The sequence below is a fragment of the Octodon degus genome, unplaced genomic scaffold (assembly GCF_000260255.1).
Source record: "Octodon degus isolate 3935 unplaced genomic scaffold, OctDeg1.0 scaffold00076, whole genome shotgun sequence".
NCBI lineage: Eukaryota > Metazoa > Chordata > Mammalia > Rodentia > Octodontidae > Octodon > Octodon degus.
Window position 1 is genome coordinate 2,205,565 of NW_004524652.1, and position 22,565 is coordinate 2,228,129.

At 56.2% G+C, this 22,565-nt stretch overlaps 1 protein-coding gene and 1 long non-coding RNA gene across 2 annotated transcripts in view; one reads left to right on the forward strand and one right to left on the reverse strand.

The window, feature by feature from the left end:
- Window positions 1–22,565, forward strand: part of Tmem132d (transmembrane protein 132D) — a 482,864-nt gene that overhangs the window by 395,051 nt on the left and 65,248 nt on the right. The window lies entirely within an intron of this gene.
- On the reverse strand, window positions 13,228–15,153 carry LOC111817984. Its single transcript, XR_002822072.1, has 3 exons — window positions 15,027–15,153; window positions 13,584–13,732; window positions 13,228–13,395 (listed from the first exon to the last, which is right to left on the reverse strand). It is a non-coding gene; the product is annotated as an uncharacterized LOC111817984 (long non-coding RNA).

Sequence of the window (22,565 nt, forward strand, 5' to 3'; positions counted from 1 at the left end):
GGGAGTCTGTGGGCACCTTGAAGGCAGTGAGGTTGTAGCGTGGGTGCGGGCTTTCTTCTCTTTAATGAGGTCGGTGCCCCCTGGTGCACTCACCCTGTAATTCTGGGCGCCAGGCAGGGGCGTCCCCTCAGGAACTATTTCGGTTGTCTGTTCTTTTCTAAGAACTTTGTTAGGAGTTGCAGTCAACACAACATGTTCATTCCCAGGGATGGGAGAATCTAATGAGGGAGAGATATTTTAAACCAGTAATTGCACAAACACATCTGAAACGTTGCCTCTGGCGAGTGCTGTGCAGGAGACACGCGGGGTGGAGAGCCGCAACAGAGGCCTGGCCGCCTCGGAGCAGCCGGAGGGGCTCCTCCAAGGACGCGTGCTCCGTCTGAACTCTGGTGAGCAGGCGGAGGAAACAGCGTGTGCGAAGGCACTGGGACTGCAGGGCGCGCGCACCAGGGAGGCAAAACCAGGAGCCAGATGTGTGGCCAGAGACGGCAGGTGCAGCGCTCGCTGCTCGGCACGCCGTGGGGGCCTTGTGCAGCAATCCATGGCTCCCCGAGCTCTGAGGTCGGTGTCCTCGGAGGGAGAAGGCAAGGAGGGGTTGGCAGACAGGAAGGGCTTCTCCTGGCTGCAGCAAGAGGGCCGACTGTTGGCTAGTCGGATTGGAAGACTGGCCGCCATCACAGAGGAGAAGGGCAGCGTGGGTGAGCACTGGGCAGGAGGAGACAGCCACAGTGGACACGCGGAGGGCTGGGCTCCAGCAGACTCGGAGGTGGCAGGGACAGGTGACGGAGGGACAGGGAGAGGAAGGAGACGCTGAGTGCCCGCGAGGCCCGCTAGGCTTGCTATCTTCCTCAAAGTCAGAACGCTGAGGAGGACAGGAGCCCAGTGCAGGGCCGTCACCCCAGCTGTGCACATCTTGGGCTCCTGCACCCTTGCGCAGCAGCGTGAACTACCACAGCAAATGCGCCCCAGCCCGGCCCGCCATGAGAGTTCTGTCTGGGGGTAAAGTAGCCGAGAAACGGTCCTGACAGAGGTGGCCTCACTGTTCAAAATTGGGACTCTTTGTACAGTTTTTAAAAGGAGAAAGATTTATGTCATCTGAAGAGAAACCAGAGTATTTTGTAGGGTTTTTAAATCCAACGCGCACACACCCAAATTATTCTGCATCTCGGTTGTGCAGAGGCTCCCTCGTTGTCCTGCTCTAAGGCTTCGTAGTTTGGAACAATATGTAGCCCAAGCGGATGCAGTGTGCAGCCTCAGCCAGCGCGTTACCTTCTGGGACGACTCTAAGTTTCTTATTCATTCAGCAAAGTTCTTGCGCTAGCGTATTGTATTCCGGCTGCCTCCGGCTGCCTTTGACGCAGCGTCTCCTTGAGTATCGTAACTACTGCCGCCCTGCGGAGAAATTCAGACCAATTTACTGAAGCTCAGCACTGGCAGTGGACAAACCTACGTGATCAATAGAGTGGGAAATGGGTGGTATCCATGGCGACCTAAGAGGAAGACAGGAGCCACTTACTACAGAAGACAAACAGACACAGAGAGTAAGAAGACCCAGAGCGCACACACAGTCGCACCCACGGCTCGCCTGGCCACGAAGATTGCCACTCATGTGTTCTCTTCTTTATGTGGATGTGCGTTTTCCAGATGTGCTCCAATAATCCCAAGTCCTCTTTGTCCCCGTGCCAGGTAATGCCTCTCTGTCTGCTGGGTCTGGGGGCAAGCGTCGGTGATCACCAACAGGCGTCCCACACCCCTGTTCCTGCCTGAGGGAAGGCCACTTTTGTTCTGCAACTGTGAGGGAAGGGGGCTAGTGCTGGGGGCGGGCTGGGGGGAGTCAAGTTGCAGGGGTCCGAGCCCAGCACACTCATGCCTGGGGACACCGTTGCAAATTCCCACAAACTTCAGTGACACCTGGCCCACTCACGGCTCTGGAAGCAGCGGGCTGAAGTCTGGGTGTGGGCGACACACCTCAGGCCCAGGACCTGTGGAGGCTGCCTCTCTCCTGCTCCTGGCCTCTGGGTTGCAGCATCTTTGGCATCTGTGGCTGGGGGATGCTACACTCCACCCTCTGCCTCTGAGGTCCTCAGCACTCTCTCAGGTCTTGTCCCCAAAGTGCTCTCTGCTTAGCAGGACAACAGTCAGGGGATTCAGATTATTACTTGATTATATCTGTAAAGACTGCTTCACGCGAAGTCACGGTCACACATGCGGGGGGCTCAACTTAAGTGTGTCTTCTGGGGTACGCGGTGGGCCCCCAGCACAGGTGTCATCAAGCTTGGTTCATTGTCAGTCCCCTGGACAGCGTTGAAGACACCGGTACCCTAGAGACACCCAGACCTAGACCCAAATCTGTAGACAGAAGAGGCTCAGTGCTGTTGGGGGTCCCTAGAGACCTCAGCATCCACCCACAGTGGAGGCCCAGGGGCTTCTCAGGTCCGAGCTGGGCTTCCGGAGCCAGACCGCACCCTCCAGTCTTCTAGAAATCCCGGTCCCGGCCCAGATTCTGGTGTCTTTAGCCGGCTGGCACTGAAGGCTGTCCGGATCTCCTCGGTGACGGCCTGTGAGTGCGGGTGGGAAGCGGTGGGCTAAGCCCGCTGTGCTGGGTGCTGTACGTGGGAGATCCCGCAGAGGCAGGGCTGCACACACGGCCCGCTCTGCATGCGACCCAAAGGGGAGTCTGAGAATTTGTGGCGAAGGTGCAGAGCCAGCGGCTGCAGCTTTGTGCGTCTGGGGATTCCCCTAAGCGGCCCTGTCCTCCCGGAGCAGGAGAACACTCCGGCTGAGCTGTGAGCGTGCTGTAAGCTGTGTGTGCACAGGGGCCACTTTCCTGCCGTTCCGCGGCCGGCGTGCCAGCTGCCTTCACGGAATCACTCTCATTGAGGCGCAGGGCCCAGCAGGGAGAGCCCTTATATTTCCCGGATTTGTAGATACTGATTTGTGGCCCTGTGAAGACGCGCTGAGGACTCTGCAGCCACGTTGTGCCCATGAGGGCGGGTGGGATGCCAAAGACAGCAAAGGCTGAGAAGTGGTGGTCCTAGGCCGCCGGGGCGTGCAAAACTAAGCAGCTGCGCAGTCTCTGGTGGCACGGATCATGTTTAGGGTTAAAAGAAAAAATCTTGTAACATCATATAGCTGACTCAGAATCAGCCCTTTCTAGTCACGAGACCTGGCGTTAGTGGCAGGAAAAGTTTTTGAATGAGAGGGTCCCCTCATAGACACATGCCAAAACCCACAACCAAATACTAGAGCAACAGCAAGCAGAAGTGCCGAGACTGCACCCAGGATTTACACTGCCGAGCGCTGGTCAGGGTCATTCCCAGACTACCAGGCCTCTGCTGGTCTAGGGCTTCACTGGGATAAGCAGGAAGTACGGAGGCAGCGTGGCTCGTCCGCTGGGGGTTGGTTTAGACACTACACAGTGACCAGCTGTGCATCGCAGTGACCAGCCGTGTCTAAGAGACAGAGCAACCAGAACCGGAACAGGAACTGTGCCTGGGCGCTCACAAACTGAAGCACACTGGTCGGGGAGAGGGGCATTTTCTATTCCACTAGGAAGTCCAACCCAACTGCACTTTAAAAAGATGGCTATCATGACCAAGGGGGGTTATCCCAGGGATGGAAGAGCAGCTCACTGAAGGGGGTGCTATGGACAATTGGCACACAGCAGCATGGAGAATTTCAACATAGTTACTCTAATCAAAAGAAATTCACAAATAGTTCACACTACATCATTCTGCTTATATAAAAACAGAGACAATTCAGCCAGGCACTGTGGCGCATGCCTATCATCCCAGCACCTGGGAGGCTGAGGCAGGAGGATCAACATGAGTTCCAGGCCTACCTGGGCTATAAAGAGAGTTCAAGGCCAGCTTGAACTGTAGAGTGAGACCCTGTTTCAAAAGACACACACACAGACAGACAGGCAGAAAAGAGCCACTGGGCAATTTGAACTAGTTATGAGGCTAGGACACAGGTCAGCAGGGTAGGGTAGGGTGCTATAGTGACAAAGGGGCACAAGAAAAGTTGAAAGTGAATAGATATGCTCATTATATGGATTGTCCCGATGATGGCTACGCTGGGATATGGTGCAGACTTAAGCTACGCACTCCAAATATGAGTAATTTTATTATATATATGTAATATTGTAAATATATATATACTATATATTGACTTTGTCAGGATATATTTTACCTTATTATTATTATTTTTTGTACAGGGACTCACTATGCAGCTCAGACTCGTAATGATCCTCCTGTCTCAGCCTCCCCAGCTCTGGGATTACAGGCATGCACCACCACACCCAGTTTCTGTGGCCGGCACAGTGTACCCAGGCTCTGGGTATGCACTACTGGGGATCAAACCCTGGTCTTTGTGCTTGCCAGGCAGGCGCTTAGACTGCTGAGCTACCTCCCTGAACCACATTTTACATTTTCAATATGTGTTCTGTTACCCACAGTCAAACCTACCCACAGTCAGACCTACCCACAGTCAGACCTACCCACAGTCAGACCTACCCACAGTCAGACTCACGGTCCATGGGGAAAGCGAACATTTCCCTCTGAGACAGAAACGAGACGGATCTCGCCTCACGACCTCCACTTGTTCTGGCGCTGGAAGCCGTAGCCAGAGCCTCGCACGAGAGAAGGAATTAGAAGGGAAGCAGCAAACTCACTTCTGCTTGTCGCTGGCCTCACCTTACTGCATAAAAATCCCCAGCATTCCACCGAAGCTGCTAGAGCTAAGGAGTTAGGAAACACTGTAGGGCGCAAAGCACACACAAAACCCCTTGTGCTCCTGCACGTCAGCAATGAGCGCTCTGAAAAATTAGGCGAGAAAGCGGCCCTGCTCACGGTAGCACCGGCACAACAAACTACGCTGGGGCGAGCGCAGTGAGGGACGTGAGAATCTGTACGCTGAGAACTGCACAGCATGAATGGAAAACCGGAGGCGCCGCGCGCAGGTGGAGAGACAGCCCACGCCGCGGGCGGAAAGCGGCCGTGCGGCTGACCGTGGCGCCCAGCGCGTCCTGTGGCTTCGATGCGATGGCTGTCAAAATTTCAATGTTATTCTCCTCCAAAATAGTTTAAACAGTCCTAAGAATTCGTATGGAGAAACCAAAGACCGCTCAGACCACAACAGTCTTGTTCAAAAGGAGCAAAACTGGAGACCTCTTGCTCCCCACCAACTGTTGAACTTTAGAACCCCGACGTGCCCTTCTCTGCACTCGGAGGGACATCAGGACATACGCCCCCGCAGGCACCTCAGGGAGGGCGCTCAGCAGCAAGCTTTCAACAGCCACGGTGAGCTAGCACGAGTGCGCAGCAGGTAACTGGCCGTATCATTACATTACAGTGGTGTGCACACAACGGAACGTCACTCATCAGTGTACAAGGGCCACAGTGAGAAAGATGGGTCCCAGAACCCTGGCGCTGAGCGAACGCCATCAGTCATTACGTGTCGTGGGAGCGCATGTGGATGAAATTTTTAGAACGTTCAAAACTATCATGAAAAGTCTTAAATCAGCTTGGGAGTAAGAACGCAGACAGACAAAGACACTTGTGTGCTGGGGTGCAGTAGTCCAAGGCTGGAGCGGGCGCAGTTGTAGAAATTTAACACACCTCCTTGGCACGCGCGCTGGAAGCGGCTGGGATTTACTGCACATAAATTCACCCGAGTGGAGGGGCGAGGACGTGTGTGAGGCGGCAGAGCCTCATCTCTTTGGGAAGAAAAAATATATCGACACCCTGGATCTCTTCTCCAAGATAGTACGACGGGGCCATAAATTCAAGCTTTAATTTGACCAGAGTTTTTATTACAGTTATGCAGCAAGCTCACCACGGCCCTCCTAATGCCGCGTCTCCAGTGCGGCTTAAGTACACATTTAATGCGCCCCTAATGAGATCCGTTGGCCAGCTAATTAGTACGCAAGTTTAATGGGGTTTAACAACTGCATACGCGAAGCAGAGCCCTTTTTACATGGACTCCTTCTTATCAAAATACATTTGAGATAATGGATTTCGCCCACATAGATTGCCTTTGTGAATAAAATCATTATCCCCTCCGCAATAATAGTACTTATATTTCTATCAGTGATTAAAATCCTATCCAATTAACATCTCTAAGCCATCACTATTGGCATCCTCTGTGGAGCCGTGGTTTTGTGTGCCTGCGATATATTTTAAAGAGATTTAGATAAAACAGGAAGTTTTATGAAATGCACTTCGTCTTGAAAAAGAGGCCGGGGAGAAAAATACTGGGTTTGTGTTTGGAGCAGGTGAGAACCAGCCTGAGGTCATCATAAATCAGATTTCGGAGGCATGTGGCTTCCGAGGTGCAAGCTGTGAGAGCCAAAGTCAGGGCTGGATTTATTTCCTGGAGTGCACAGAGCGGGCGTTGGCATAAATTCTCTGGAACCAGGCCGCAGAGATTAGCTTCTCCGCGGGCAGTTGCCGCAGAGCCCACGAGGAGAAAGCCTCTCCTCTGGTTGCTTCTGACCTGCTGCTCACCCGCTCCTCGCCCCTCTCCGACGCACGTGTGGCCAGCGGCAGAGCCGAAGGTGAGCCCGCTTTCTCTAGTGCCTTCGCATCCTCCCTGCGCTGTGCTCAGGAAGATGTGGCGTCTATTTCCTGCACATTTCTGCAGTTAGTTTTCATTCTAGCCCCGGGAGCGTCACCTAGACGGGGGCAGCCGCTGAGCCCCATCCCCCCCACCACGGTCCTTTCCATGAATTTTTCTAAACAACCCAACTCCTAAAGTCGCACAGATTTTGCTGCAAATCAAGAAGGATTTACATTTCAAAGCCTGTGTTTATGCACGCGTCAGACTCCGTGAGTGAGGAAGCCCGATATAATCTTTCCTGTCCTCATTAAAAGATTTGGTTGGAAAGTCATGACACACTTTTGCATACAATTTTTACATATAATTTTCTTCCTGTCTTGCTTTCACTCCAAAAAGCTGGCCGACTGGCAGTTTTTAAATCCATATTTTACTGTGTTTATTTGAGTCTGTCAATCCCTGGAAACAAACAATTGTAAAGAAATTAATACTACCAATTTCTGATTTCAACCTTCCCTCCCACCTTGTTTCTATTTCTCACCTTGCTAGCTCCAGAGTTGCTGGAGGAAGCATATTGTACACACTCAGGCTTGCCTTCAGTACAAACGCGGCCTGCACGAGGGAGGGCGCAAGCACTTTCAAAGCTGCTTAGAGTGGAGCAGACCTTTTTAAAGATAAATGACGAATTGGGAGTTTTGTGCATCAGAGTAACTCGGGGAAGGAAAGCCTGTGGCGGCGCCCACGCAACCATCTCCACAGGAAGTGGCAACCAGCGGTGGACCGCACCGTGCAACCGGCAGTCAGCTTCTCTTACGTCTGTGATGTGTGTGTGACCAAGAGTTATTGTGAGTGTTTACATTTTGAAAAATCGCAGTACAGCCTGCCTGGGAAGCACAAGGTCCTGAGTTCAATTCTTGGTACCGAAAAGGAAAAATTATGGCAGCAAAGCACACAATACCACTAGCCCCCCTTAAAATACTCCCTCTTGCTGGGATATTCCCGCCCCACTGTTCCTGCCTCTCTCGGCAGCAGCCTGGAGGCCTCGTTGCTGAGTCTCTTCAGTCATGCCTTTGTGGATGCCTCAGCGCCCTCAGCTGATCCCAGCTGCTGACCCTTCTTGGTCACTCTGACGTTGGGCAAGGGTTGGCGGCCACCCAGAGACGCAGTGCTGCGGCCTACGGCTGCCTCGCTCTTGGATAGTGCTCAGCTGGCCACACATGACTTCTTGCCACCCCTCATGAAGCCCCTTTCAGGGCTGCAGAGAGCAGGGACAGCAGCAGGCAAGTGCGTGCCGTGCGAGGGAGGCCCTGGGGAGGGATGCACAGTAACTCATCCTCTACTGCAATGCATCCTCTTGGGGTTCAGCACTGGCCATGCACTGTGATCACCCCTCATATGGTCTAGGACAGGAGACTGACACCTTGAAGAGAATGAAAAAAGCTCATTTTCAAGTGCTACGAAAATGTAAAAGGAGGCATTGGATTCGAATGGGTGGGGAGGAGGTCATGAGCCTGGGGGGAACAGTAGTCGTTGGGGGGTCGGAAGGGACCCAGGAGATGACTGTGTGAGCAGAATGGTCGACAAGGAGCCGCACTGCGGGGCCGCGCCGCCCGTCTCCCGGGTCCTGGCTCCTGTCTGTGAGAGCACCCAGTCTGCCCTGGCAGCCAGAGCCCACAGCGGGCTCCTGACACTGCTGCCAGGCTCCTGGGCCTCCCTTAGGGTGCTGTCACATGCACTGGTCCCTCTTCAACAGGGGACAGCAAACTTCCGCCCAACATGCTTGCTGGGTGGCCCTCTGGGTGACAGGTCTGTCCTGGGCTGTGCTTGTGTGTGTACAGGTGTTCGTGGGCCTGGCAATGTTGGCACTGCCACCCATGCCAGCGGGCCCCGAACTGGAACGTGAGCCAGGCGGTGGCATCGCCCGCCCTCCCCCGGGCATCTAGAAGCAGCGAGGCAGAGCAGCGCTGGGGCTCTCTCTAATCGCTGGCACCCCAGGCCCTGCACCCCGCAGGTTCCGACATGCTGGGCTTAAAGCCGGTCTCAGGGACTCACACTGTACCCCACCTCTATGCGGGGTCAGCTTCTGCAGTCTGGGGTAAGAATCGCTGCTCTCAGCCGCCTCTGAGGCCTCAGGGCTGTGGGAGGCAGGGTGGTTTGGCTCTGGCACACCCATGATCGCGAAGTGGCTGGGCCTCATTCTGGCATGCTGCACCGCATCAGCCCTCGTCCTGGGACCCACTGGCAGGGTGCTGTGCCTGGCCTGACTTGGCAGCCCAGGTGCTTCCTGGCCACACAGGGGTGGCAGGCTAATTAGCTGACTAAATGAAGCGATGAGGGGCAGCCCACTGAGTGAAGCAGCAGCCTCCTCGTCCTCGCTCTGAGCGAGGCAGCGTTGGGGCAGTGCACACGTGACTTATTGTGACCTCCAGCTCTGTGAGTGAGACAGACTTCTGGCCCCTAGAGAGGAGGTGTGGACACCTGCAGCCGTCTCTGAGGCCCCGCCCGTTGGCCTCCACAATGCCAGGACGGCAAGACCCTCATACGGACCAGACCGCCTGTGGAAAACGGAAGTTGATTAAAAGGGGCTCCGTGGTGGATTCAGGGAACGCCTGCTCAGCCCTGGGTTACATGAGAGCACACCGACAACGGGATTTGGGCGAGCGGGGCTTGCGGGGCCCCCTCCAAGCGCAGCCCTGGCTCAGCGTGCGTCACACCACCACCCTGCCCAGCAGGTTGAAAAGAGAAGGAGGAGAGATGATTCCTGAAAGTGGTGGGTGACACAGGGCAAGTGACTAAGACTGGGTGTTTCCAGAGGTGCTTTCTACAGGGATCCACAGGGCCTAGAAGGGGACACAGAGGAGGGCCCGGGTTGGTAGCACTCTCCGGGAGCAGGGCTAGTGGAGGTCCGACATACAAATTAGGGTGAGCGTGACCGATGTGGCTGGGCTCACCCACCAGCTTTGCTGCACCAGTACAGCTCACATCCTCAGGAAGGAGAGGGCTCGCCCGGCTCACGGTTCGGGAGACTCAGTCCCTGGTTATCTGACTCTAGGTCAGAAACACACCTGGAGGATGGGGCGGAGGAGAGCTGCTGTGTCCTGGCAGCCAGGCGTGGAGCTGGGGACCGGAGGCTGCCCTTCAGCTCGGTCCCAGTGACCACCTGCTCCGACCAGCCTCCACCTCCGCGCAGCGCATTTGGCCCTGGACTCAGGGGTGGATGCGCTAATCTGTGTGTGGGCACAGCATCCTGTGACCCAGGCGCCTCCCAGGAGACACAGGAGGGCTTGGGGGGCATCTCACTCCACAGCGTAATGTGGCCTTCAGCAACCAAGTGTCAGTTGGCACCATTTCCTGGGATTGGCACAAAGACAGAAATGGAGAAGCAGGTGTGGGATGGCACCAGGAGGCCCCGTAAGGCTGAGGTGCCCGGAGCAGACAGATGCCAGCGGGCGGCGGAGCACGAGCCTGGTGTGCACGGGTGCTTGGGAGTTAAGGGAATTGGGAAGGGATGGGTGCCCCAGCATTTCTTGGCCGTGTTCTCAGCTGTGATCCACCCCTCCTTGGACACCCAAGAATCAGACACCCCAGGAGCAGCCTGCGTTCCTGAAGCCCAGTGTCTGGAGTCACTGGTAAGAGCAAGGCTGTGCCCACTGGCTCGTCCACACAGTTGCCTTCTGAAGCGGGGCCTTCTCATCACCCACGATGTCTTTGAGGCTGGTGACCTTCATCTGTCTGTCCTCCCTGTGTGAGGACAGCCGGGCCCGCTGGCCTCTTCTGTTACTCCAGGGGTAGACAGCCACGACAACCAAAGCAGGGCAGCAGCGAAGAGCTCCGATACTGTCCCTGCAGCCCTGGCCACCACGGAGGAAAGATAACTCTAAGATCGAGCCCCCAGTCAGGGTCACGGTGCCCATGCTGATGCCCAGATGAATGAACCAGCTTAGAACCCCAGGTCGCTTTTCCTCTGCCACCCACAGCCACCTCCCCGGCACTCACCCTCTTCCTAATTAGTGTGGGCTGCAGACGTGAAAATTCATTTTTGCATTAGCCCAAGCAAGCCGTAACTAGGAAGCTGCCTGGTGAAGGAGGAGGAGCAGTGTGCAGGACAGTCAGGGCTGCAGACGACACGGGGCCGCCATACACTCAGCTCAGGTCACCCAGCCTGCCGGGCCCACTGGCTGTGGGCCCCGAGATTCTGCGGCTTTGGGTCCCAGAGGGACCGACGGGAAGCAGGAGCGCCCGCTTGGTGAAGGGGAGCTGGGGCCGCTCTCTGATGGCTATTAGCTTTGTCTGCTCCCTGCACTGATGGAATTAATTCCTTGGCTTCATGGACCGTAAAACTGATCGGCTCCCCAGAGCCCAGGGAAGAGCCTGTCACCTTAGATGATTTGACGCGCACTTTCCCTTTGCAGGGATGATGAGGGTGGAGGAAAGCAGTTAGGAGCAAGGCGCCCTGCCCTGCGTCTCACAGAGCAGCCATCGAGGACTTGGAGGAAGCGCTGGAGGGAGGCTCACGGGAGCCGCGGGGTGCTGCTGTCCCAGGCTCTGAAAGGGGAAGCCCTCCTGCAGCGCCTGCGGCTCGACTTGGCTGGCCTGTGGTGCGGATGACCGGCACTTCATGACACCCTTGTCACATCGCTGGACTTGCTTCTCAGCCACACGCCCACAGTTGGTGCTTCTGACATAAAGGGAAACTTGCTTGAAGAAAAGTGGACACGAAGCCTGGTGCTGGCCCTGAGGCCCTGTGCTTCTGAGACTCTGCTTGAGGCAGGGACCCAGCGGGGGCCTCGGGCAAGTGCAGCTGAACTGAGCAGGTGCGGGTGGCCTAGACGCTGCTGAGCGAGGACCCCAGACTCAAACCCTCTGGAGAATCCTGGCTCCCATGCAAGTGGGCTGAGCTCAAACCGAGGGCCAAGCGGCCTCCCAGCTTCCCGCCGAATTGCACCTGCCGTGCATGGTTTTCTAAACCAATCAGGAATCCAGACTTCTTTTCATCTCTTAAAAGTTGTGGTTCTCTGAAAAGGATTTAAACCTACCTGGGGTGAGCATGACGCGGCCACAGACAGGATTCGGTGTGTGGATTTCACTGTATCAAGAGAAGGGATGTTCGCATAGTGGAAGCTGCCCCACCAGGGGATCCCTCTGCGGGACAGGCACGGAGGGCGAGCCTCTGTGACGCACAACCCAGAGTGCCCTGACAGCACCACACCATGGGGACAGGCCCGGGACAGAAGGGCAAAGAATGACCAGAATGACTGTCTGGGCTGGTGTTGGGCGACCGATGAAGGTTACAGCTCTCTCTCTCTACGTCCCTCCCTCTCTCTCTTTCTTTCTCTGTCTCCTTTCTGGTACTGGGGATTGAACCCAGAACCTCTACAATGAACTACATCACCCCACTGCTATCAACGACAACTTTTCCTTTTTTGGGAGGGGCAGGGGTTTGAGACAGGGTCTCACTAAGTCGCTAAACTGCCAAAGCTGGGCTCAAATTTGAGATCTCCCTGCCTCAGCTTCCCAGATTGGCAGACTTACAAGCATGCCTCACCATGCCCAGTTCAGAATTTTTGGGTTTTTGAGATGGGCCCTTGCTCTCCAGTGCAGGCTGGCCTCGAACTCATAGCAGGCCTCCTGCCTCAGTCTCCCACATGCTGGGATCACAGGGGTGTGCCACTACATTCAGCTAAATTTTCTTCTTAGGTGATAAAAATGTTCTAAAATTGACTATGGTGACATTGCATGCACCTGTGACTATATGAAAGACTAGCAATATAATTTAAATAAATGAATTATATGGTACGTGAGTCCCATCCCAATAAAACTGCCTACCTCCAAAAAGATACAGAACAACATACTTGTGCCTTCAGGCGTAGCTAAAGTTGTGGCACGCCTCACCAGCCCCTGGTCTGTGGGTGCTACACCCCCTCCCCAGCTTGCTAGAAACTCCACTAAACCTCAATTCAACAACTAAACATATAGCTGGGCATTATAGTACCCCCGTCATCCCAGCACTTTAGGAGGCTGAGACAGTAGGGTCACAAGTTCAAGCCCAGCCTTGGCAATTTAGAAGGCCTTCTCTCAAAATGAAATGCAAAAACCTGGCTGGCGATGTAGCTCAGCCCAACGGCCCTGGGTTCAATCCCCTACTGAAAAAATCATCTTCTGCCAGGCTTCTGAAAGCACTGAGCCAATGGTGGGCTTCCCCGGCGTGCGCCCCACCTGCCCTGCCTGCGGCACCCACCCCACACCTCGCCGAGGAGGAGCAGGCAGCTGTCGTTGCTGTGTGGCGCTGCCTCCTGTGTTGCCCTGGAACCCCAGCAAGTCTGAATCTTGGGTGTCAGTCAGGAGGATGCTGTGATCGCCCCTCCTTGCAAATTCCACTTTGAACGCAGTAATCTGAAGGGTGGAACTGGCTTAAAGTCTGAAGCACCGTTTAGGATGCGAAAGAAGACATGCAAGCTCTCTGCGGGGGACATAGTCTAATCCGAGCCCTTCTCCTACACACGCAGCGAGGCACAGGGAGCTGCGCCCACGATCGAGCTCCTGAGACACGCTTGGCACCAGAAATGTCCTTATCTCAGGATGTACTTTCCCAGCAGATACAAAGCTCTCATTACGAGCATCTTCCGATGTAGTAGATACAAGAAATGAAACTCTGCACTGCCCGCATCCTCCCCAACCTCAGGAGCTCCGAGTCACGTATTCAGCGGCTTTCTAAGCTCAAAAAGAGGCAGCGACTCGGACTCCGCCGGGCTCTCCCTGAGGGGTTCGCTAACACTGTCTAATCAGCTTAAGGAGTTAATTAAACATCTGTCACTTGACTCCTTCATTCTGAAACTAGATCTGAAATAAGATTGGAAATTAGTTGTGCATGACTAAAAAGTGCCTTAGGAACACTGAAAGATTTTTCCAGGCAGCATGGGATTAAAAAAAAAAAAAAACAACCTGATTCCCAGGCAGCAGGATCTGCAGGGTGACCCTGGAAGTGACGTGGGTCCTGAGAGAATTGTCAGCCACGAGGCCAGGTTCACCTGCGGGCCTCCGCTGTCCACGGGAGCACTGCCCACCAGGCTGCAGGTGCAGATGTGTCCGGCTCAGGATTCCCACGGTTTTCGTAAAAGGTGGATTGAAGGTCCAAGTCAGGAGGAACATCGTGTAAAGATATCTGTTCTCGGCTCCTCTAGAAAAATCAAGATAAGGGCAAGACTGCTCGCTTTTGGGAAAGGCAGCGGTCAACAGAGATAAAACTGCCCACGCTTCTGGGCCACGAGTCCCAGTTGCCACATGACCAGCGCTTCTGAAAGCCACAGATGGACCCACAACTATGCCCCGGCCCAGGACGATGTCAAAGGCAAGTGGTCCAGGCCCTCAGGAGGGAAGCCTCCTTCACCCTGGCCTGGAGGCTCTGGAGGGCTCACGGGGAGCTGCCTACGCCCCTGGCTCTCTCCAACATGTCCTGCAGACTACAGCATGATAAGCGTTTGCAGAGACCCAAAGGTGGCCAAGGGCACACGCCTTCTGTCCACTCCCCTCCTGCTCTGGGTGCCTCCAGACCCCGGGCACTCAACAGTGCAACCGGACACGGCAAGAGCCCGTCCTTGGAGGACCCGGGTTCTGAGCGTGGCCTGATGCCACACACCCCTGGTGCTGTCCCTCGGGCACGCGGGTGTGGTTCTCCCGAGGCACCACCCGAGGGTCCAGGCCTGGCCACCCTTCCTGTGTGCCCTGCGGCACAGAGCTTGAGCTGGGAAGCGGGGGTGGGGGCTGCTCTCGTCTCTCCCTTGCTCTCCTTCCTTCTCTCTTTCTCTCCCTTGCTATTCCCTGCTGCCAAGAACAAACTGAGCCCTTATAGATCGCTGTGTGTAGTATAAGGCTGCTAATAATAATGGAACTTATTGAAAAATTAATAATCGTCAAGCACAGTTTAAATAAGTGCATACGCTAACTCACTTGAGCCGACGGGAACACTCAGAGGCAAATGCTTACTTGGGAACCTCATTTCGTGGAGGTGAAAAGCAAAACGTGAAAAGGTCTCATAACCTGCCAAGTCCTGTGACCAGGAGGTGGCCAAGCCAGGTTTAACACAGGACCTGGGGTCGTGCACTACGCATAAATGGGGTTCTGTGGTCTCTCGCTGAAGCCTGGCTTAGGTCACTCAGCGTCCACCCGGAGAAAGCAGCTCTGGGGCCAGGCGTGGCTAGAAGTCTCGGCCTCGGGTGGGGTGGGTGGCAAGCCCAACAAGCAGCACTGCCACTTGTCACCCGCCCCGCACTGTGTTCATCACGTGCAGCTTCTCTATAAATTATAGGCAATGTGCCCGCCGCTTATTTCCACCTGGGGAGAGTAAGACAGACACAGCGTTAGAGCGGGGCCTTGAGCTTACTGTTCTAAGATCTTTTTAATGGCAGACTCTGCCGGGACAGTAAAATATGATTTAAAAGTTGGTGTGGGTCGCTTCCATTCCAAGGACTCACCTGCCTCGTGAAGCCTGTGCTGCTTGCACAACCCCCGCTCGCCACTCCTGGGAGAACGTCAAAGCCTCCCCCCTGCCCTGCGCCATCCGCTTCCCCCACTGTTCCATGTATGTTTATTAAACAAGGTCTGCAGCTGGAAAGAAAAGTCCCCAAATGAGACACAAAGAGCAGGCCTGGAGCGGAGACCAATGGACAGAAAGGGCTGGTCCACCCCAGGAAGGGTGCAGTCAGAGCAGAGCTCCACCAGGGTCCTGGTTACGGTCCAGGTCAGTTGTGGAGATCGGGCAGGGGCAACTCACAGCTTGGCGCACCAGAGCCTCGGGAGCCACTGGGCCCTGCCACAGGAATAGAGTCCTCAGCATGACCTGCACACCCACCCCAGGGACCCGGCAGGGTCTGGAGGCTGCTGGGCTGAGAGAGGGAGGGAGGGAGGGAGGGAGGGAGGGAAGGAAGTGGCCAGAGACACGGCAGTGTAGAACAACCCCAGGACAGGTGCCTGCCTGGCCCCCTGCGGCGGGCGTGGGTGGAGAAGCCCCACTCTCCACAGCGCAGCGTGGATGGAAGTTCAACAGACTTGCTTCTGGTCTCGGCCTTTAGGTGCACCGTGTCCACACGCTAAGGCATGGATGGCTGTTTCAGCACGCGCTGCTGCTGTGCTTGACCTTGAGTGCACAGAGACAAGGTCAAGGTGGGGAAGCCAGGAGTGACGTGGGCCAGTGGGGGCATGCGGTTGTGTTCGGATCTACAGTAGGGCTGCTGCGCAGGGAAACATGGCAGAGAAGTGTGCGGGGCAGATGGGACACAGCGCGACAGGTCGGCGCTTTCTGAGGTGGTCTTGGGGTCTCATTTCTAGGAGCACACAGTACAGGCAGTGGCTCCTACTTAGTGCCTGAAGGGCGCTGGGAGGCTCTCAAGGGCCTCCTGTGTCCCTGCCAGTTCTGCACAGGCAGCTGACTCGATGGCCTGCATATGGCCCCGCACTCTGCACACCAGCTAGGTGCCATGACCGGGGTCCCGAGAGAAAGCCACTCTGGCCGTGCCCCTGCACCGTGGCCAGACTAGGGGCCCAGGGAGCCGTGCTCGCGGGAGGTGAGCAGGCCCAGCCCGCACCCCACCCACTCGGGGTGGCAGCGTTGTCCCTTCCCCCTACCTCATGGAGGTGTAACTGAGAAGCCGAACGGGTGTTTAAAGTGCAGTGCGGTGTTGTGATCACATTATGAAATGATCAGCGGCATCGAGCTAATTAACATGTCCAACATCTCACAGAGTGACTCTTTGCGTGAGAGCATTTGAGGTCTTCTCTCTCTCAGCAAACCTCAAGCCTATAACTTACTCATTTCATTCTCATAAACTACACTTCTCAGGCTGCTCATGGGGCGGCAGGAGCTTAACCAGCACTTGCGTCCTGGGCCTTCTCTCCTGGCCCCTGCTGCTGTCTGTTCTATGCATCCTCAGTTTTTCCTGTACACAAGGCCTCAGGCCAGGGAGATAGCTCAGTAGAATAAGAGCCTGCCTGGCAGGCGTAGGGTCCTGAGTTCAATCCCCAGTACCACCCAAAAAAAAAAAAAAAAAATCACAAGGCCTCAATCTACAAATCACACAGCCTCTGCCTTGCAGCCTCGGCTAGAAGACCTCCTTGAGATTCTAAACACAGCCCGGGGAAGTCCCCAGGAGCACACACACATTCACTAGGGGAGGAAACATAGACGGGATCGTGGTTCACCTCTCACGGCACAAGCGCAGCAGGTTGTGCCTGCCTGAAACTGCTGTGGCCACAAAGTGTGACAGCGCGCGATGGCACTACGCGGGAAAGCTTCCACAACGAGGGAAGGGACCTACCGGTGTTGCCTGCAGGAAACACATGCAGGAGCACAGGAGCGCTCCCGCTGGGCTGGCTCTAGAGATTAAGTCCTTTGCAGGTGTAATACCTGAACAGTGAGCCCGTGAGACCTCCTTACAAGGGTTAAAGTTCACAAAGAGAAGAAGCACGCCCCGCCCAGCAGGCGGCCCGAGAACAGACTCCCGGGCTCCGCGGTGCAAATGCTCCATGCTTCCCCGGAGGTGGAGCAATAATTCCACTTCTTTCAGCATGACTGGTAAAGTGTATTAATTCTCCACACCACGCCACCACCGTTAAACCCAGGTGCGGATGCTCTCGGAGGCCCAGAGTGGTCCATAAATCTGCGTGTGGCGCGGGTGGCAGGCTGATGGACGCATCCCACTTGAGCAGAGAGGCCACCGGTTATTTACGGGCGGCGGCAGCATCGCTAATTAGGTCCCGTCTCTCTGAGGCCGCCTCGCGGCTCCCCGCCTAATGCGCCGGGCGTGAAAAGCTCAGCAAGCCTCATCAGTGCGGCGCTCGTTATTTATTGGCAGCCGGGCTGGGAAAACAGTTTGGCTAAAGGAGCAAAAGACAAGGACGGGGTGATAAGTCATTACGCTGTTTATTAGGTTATTGATCTTTGCCGGGAAATTAATTTAAAAGATTTAAGAAATCACCCACAGTGGAGAGAACACACTACAGAAGAGAGTTCGGCAGGGAGAGCAGGGTTCCAAACTGACTTCAGCTGCGGCTGCCCGAGCTCTCCAGGGGAGCGGTCCGGGCGGTGGACCCACCAGTACCGGTGCAGCCACCCGGTACTGGGGCGGATGGTCGAGGTTGCGGGACTGAGCGGCCTAGTGTGGTCTGAGGCATGGGGCAGAATTCAGGGAATTTCCTTGCTGTTCTTGCGGCAAGAAACCACCGTGTGCCTGTCAGGGTACGTCAGCCTGGGTCGCAGTAGCAAGTAGCTCCCGAGCCGCACCACATGAACAGCAAAGGCACAGCCGCCAGCCCAGCTGCCTGTGCCATGGGGCAGCGGGAGGGCCCTGCTTCTTCTCAGGCAGCCAGGCTGGCCGGAGCTCCAGCCCTGTGGCTGTCGCACCTCGAACCCATGTGTTGTAGTTTGGGTTTTGCAAGGAGAAATAATACAATACAGGGCACTTAATTATAAGACTATTTTATAACAGTGACCCAAAGAATCATAGGCAAAGCGAGTGCAGGAAATCTGCCCACACAATGAAGACCAAGACTCCAGCCGAGGGCCTGGATCCCACAGCAGTGTCCTGCATGAGTCCAGTGGAAGCCCTGGAGCCCACAACCGTGCTTCCCGCGAGTCCCACATGACAATGTCTCACGCAGGCCCACTTCACTGATCTGCCTGGGAAGGCCCGAGGTCAGGGGTGGGAGCTCGGAAGCCTGTGCCAGCGGGATGAAGGGTCTGTGCCAGCAGCCGAGGGCTCTGCCCTGGAGCCAGGAAGCGATGCTCGAAGGAAGACCTGGAGCTCCCCTAAAAGGGCCACAGCTGTCTTCAGCAGCAGGGAGGTCGCAGGCTCCTCAAGGATGAGAACAGCTGAGCCCATCAGGAAAGTCAGCGTGACAAGCGCCCCCAGGAGAACAAGCCGCTGCCCACAGCCTCGCTTCCTCTCTAGTTCTGTCTCTTCTGGGGCCGGCAGCAATCCTCCGGTGGCCTCCCCCACCAGTTCCATGCCAGTTCCGTTCAGCTCCAGTGTTACAAGCTGGCCACCAGGTGCCGATCCACCACACCACAGGTCCGCAGGGACGATGGAGGAAGGGATTAGAAGGGAGGGGTGACGGACCAGAAAGGTTTTATTGCCTCAGCCCAGAAGACGCAAGCAGCACAGATGCTCAATTTCAAGGCTAGAAGTGTCCCGCATCTCGGCCCAACGGCACAGACCTGGAGGCTGCAGAGGGGCAAACGGCACTCACAGATCTCCTCTTGGTCACCACAAGCAGGGTCACTGGTGGCCAGTGGGCTGGCGGAGCATCTCTGCTGTTGGGCACTGCCTGTGTCCTGTGGGGGCAGGGCTCGGGGGTTTGTCCATCTTTGTAGACCCTTCTCATGACAAGATGTCTCAGGACAGGAGGGGAGAAGTTGTGTCTGATCTAGTCATCTGTCTGAAACTGAGCAGTATATTTATTTTGCCATGAAATCTAAATTCCCAGTCTCATAGAGCCCTGACATTTGATGTCCTAGAATTTTTATAAGGTCCCATTTCTTCCTGTCACTGGAAAGTGGGGTTGACAGTGTGGGTCACAGAATGCCAATGTTATAAAATTTAGATGTAAGGCGATAAATAGAAGATGACGGCTTTTGCACTGTACCATCGAGAGGCTGTGCGTAGTGTGGTCTACGTGAGAGAAAACTATTATTTACAGCTGGCTGGGGGTCTCCTCTCCACCTCACGGAGCTCCTCACTGCACCCCTTAGGGGACCCCGCATGCCAGCTGTGCGGTCACCACTGAGGCTCCTTGGCCAGCGCGGCAGTGCAGCGTTGCCGGCTTGGGAGGGAGAAATGAGGGCGCTCCGCAGAGCGCACAGACCCAAGCGTGCTCGCGAGGCAGGAGGCCCGCGCCTGGTGGGCAGCCCTGCCCATGGAGCTGCGACCTGGAGGCGCAAGCTCATCCCCTGCTCCCTGTGGGGCTGCATTTCAGCCCTCATTCTGGATGCCAAAGCTGTGGCTTCCCGGCCAGCCACAGCCTCCCAAGGGCTCCAGGCAGAGACAGCAAGCGCTTCTCCCCCGAAACTTGCTGCTTGCCCGCACAATTCTCCATGCAGATCCAAGCTCGCGGGCATCTCCTTCCAACAGCAGGTGAATCCCTACCCCACGTGCTTTCCTGGGTGCTTCTCTCTTCCCCCCGAGGCCATTTCTCCAGCTGAGGTCTCCAGTCCCGATCCCCACCACAGCCCCTCAGCCTTCACTGTCCCGGGCACTTCCATCTAAGGGAAGATTGATCCTTCCTCAAGCTGTTCCCGCCTTGCCCCTCCACACGACTTGCCACCTTCTGCTGTGGGCTTTCCTGACCGCCTGGAGGCCCAAGGCCAAGTGTGTCGTGCAGGTGCCAGGGGACCTGCTGCCCAGGAGTCTATGGCCCCAGCCTCCACCCCATAATCAAGTCCTCTCAGGCACCGCTCACCGAGGCTTTCACCTCCTCTGCCCCCGCCATTCATTCCCACTTCCGGGAGCTAAGCTAACTGCACCCAAGCCCTTGTCTCAGGCTCTGCTTCGGGAGTGTGGGTTCTTGGGGGGAACACAGACCTGCACAACACTCAGTTCACAAGTCCAAGTTAGACCAATCACTGTTACGCGAAAACTGAGGTGGATATTGATTAAAGAAATGCAGACTGTGCCTCCAGGAGAGGAGAGTAATGGCTCAGAAAGCAGCCTGGTCTCTTCCACCCGCCCTCCTCTCAGCTGTGCTCACTCGTGTGCTTGGTGAGTGACAGAAGCCAACTGTGGTTCTTTTTTCTAAACGGGAAGAACACGAGCTCTCCCAGGATGGATCAGGAAGCACATGGAGCAGGCCTCAGAGATGGCAGGAGCAGGTCTGTGAGGACCCCAGCCCCAGGACACGGCGGAGACTCTCAGGGCCCAGTGCAGGGTTGCCTGGCACCCACTGCCCTTAGTTCCTGCCTCCCTTCCCTGGAGAGGAACCCAGACCCCAGGGGGCGCTGTCTACTTGATAGCGCTCGGAAGACACCCACCAGCCTGGCCAGGTTATCTGTCTGTGTGTCCCAGGAAGCCTGATACAAAGGAGCAGGGTTTCCCAGAGGAGAACTAGTCCTGTCATGCAAGAGGAGGTGGAGCAAGAGAACCACCTCCCCAGGACACTCTTCCCCTTTATAAACAGGGAGTGGGGTCACTTACTTCAATCCCAAGGGACTACAGATTGCCACCACTTCGGAAGAACTCACCTAGTGTACAAGTCAGCAGCATCACGTGGCATGCTGCATGGCTGGAGATCTGCTTCCAGTCTCCTGTGGCTTAATGGCATATGGGCACACACCTGGAGTCCAGGTGGCCGCCAGCTGTGAGCTGCAGGTAGGGGAGGAGGTTCTGGCTTCCAGGGAAGACCCCACACCTGGCCACCTGGGGCGCTGTCTGCTGGGGTGTCAGCCTCTGTGACCGTCCTGGGCAGGTGCCAGCAGGTCTCCTCTGGGACAGGCCCCTCGAGCAGAGAAGCCCCCGTTGCAGCCAAACCTTTATGCATTTTTATTTCTTGGAAGCGTTTCCCTCCATTGCAGTAGATACGGGGTCAGTTCTGAACCTCGGCCTACAGTGGCGCGTGGGCCCCACAGGGGCTGTGCAAACAGAGGCAAGAGACATAGACAATGTAGAAAAAAATAGATGTGTTTTTCTCTGCTTGGGAACAATGAAGCAATTTAACTTATTGTTTCAGCTGAGACTGACGGGAAGTGGTGGTGACACGCCCCCTCAGGCAGCCTCGCCATGGGAGGTGATGGTCTGCAGGGGTGGCGGCGGGCATGAGCAGAGCTGCACCGCCTCTCAGGTGTCTGGGCTAGAAACTCGGAGTCAGGGCAGCAGTCGCATGGCACCCCAACCCCAGGCCCATCTTTGCCCCTGCTCAGCTCACCCCACCAGAGCTGCCTTCCCCCAGGCACCCGCATGGGGACGTGCAGCCCCCTCCGCCTCCCCTGTGCAGGAGCTCATAAGGAGCGCCTCACACGGGGCCTCAGCATATCAGAGGGCACCTGTGTCCGCACCACGAAGGGTGGGCCTGGGCTCCCCCGCACACCTCTGTCTCTGCTGACCAACTGAGTCCAGGCCACCTGCTGTGTCACTGGGGCTGCCACCCCCCTTTGCAAATGGCCTGAGCTTTGCTCTTGAGTCCTTGTCCCAGGTTCTGTTTCCAGGGGCGACCATTCCTGCAGCAGGATGAGGACAGTGGCCGTGTTCCTGGTGTCAGTGACAATGCACCAGCCTCCTAGAAAAGCACCTACAGGCTGGCTTCAGTGACTCACTCTGCTCTGGGCCATGTCCCCTCTTTTCTCTCCCTCTGGGTCTCACAGCTTCTTGGGTTGTCAGAGGCCAAGAGTATCTCCCAGCGTATGCAGCGCATGAGCCCAAGCAGGGTGGGCCACAGGCGTGATAAGCAAGGGTCTTCCGCCCTCAGGCTGCACCCCCGGACCCTCGGCTGCAGCAGCTCCCAGCTTAGCTTTCTTCTCACACATGCTGAGCCTCAGCATGTCAGAGCGTGTGAACGGCGCTCTGCCTTCCACTGCTCGGTGTGGAGGTCTTCATCTCCAGCCCGGCGCGCACGGAGGTGTCCCGAGCCAGCGTGAGCGTCGTGCCTGCGGCTCTCTGGCTGCTGCCCCTGCACACCCCCAGCCTGTGTGGGCCCAGGGGAGGGCGTGCCCCACCCCGTCCCAAGCACAGCTTGTCCCTTCTTGTCATCGCAGCCGAGATAGCATTATGCTTGGATTTTGCCCCTTTGGTTTCTTTTGAGTATGCTTTTACCTAAAGTACAGTGAAATCAAGCTGGGAACTCAGAGGAGAAGTGGCCGATGCATCGGCCTGCCGGAGTCCCCCAGGAGCACAGCTGAGTGAGGAGGGCGGGCATCCAGGGCCTGGAGCACTTCACTTCCCCGGCCGGAGCCCTATGGAGCGCCCGCACTCAGCAAGCCCAGCAAGCTCACCTGGAGTGGCCACAGAGCAAGGACGATGACCACAGCCGGG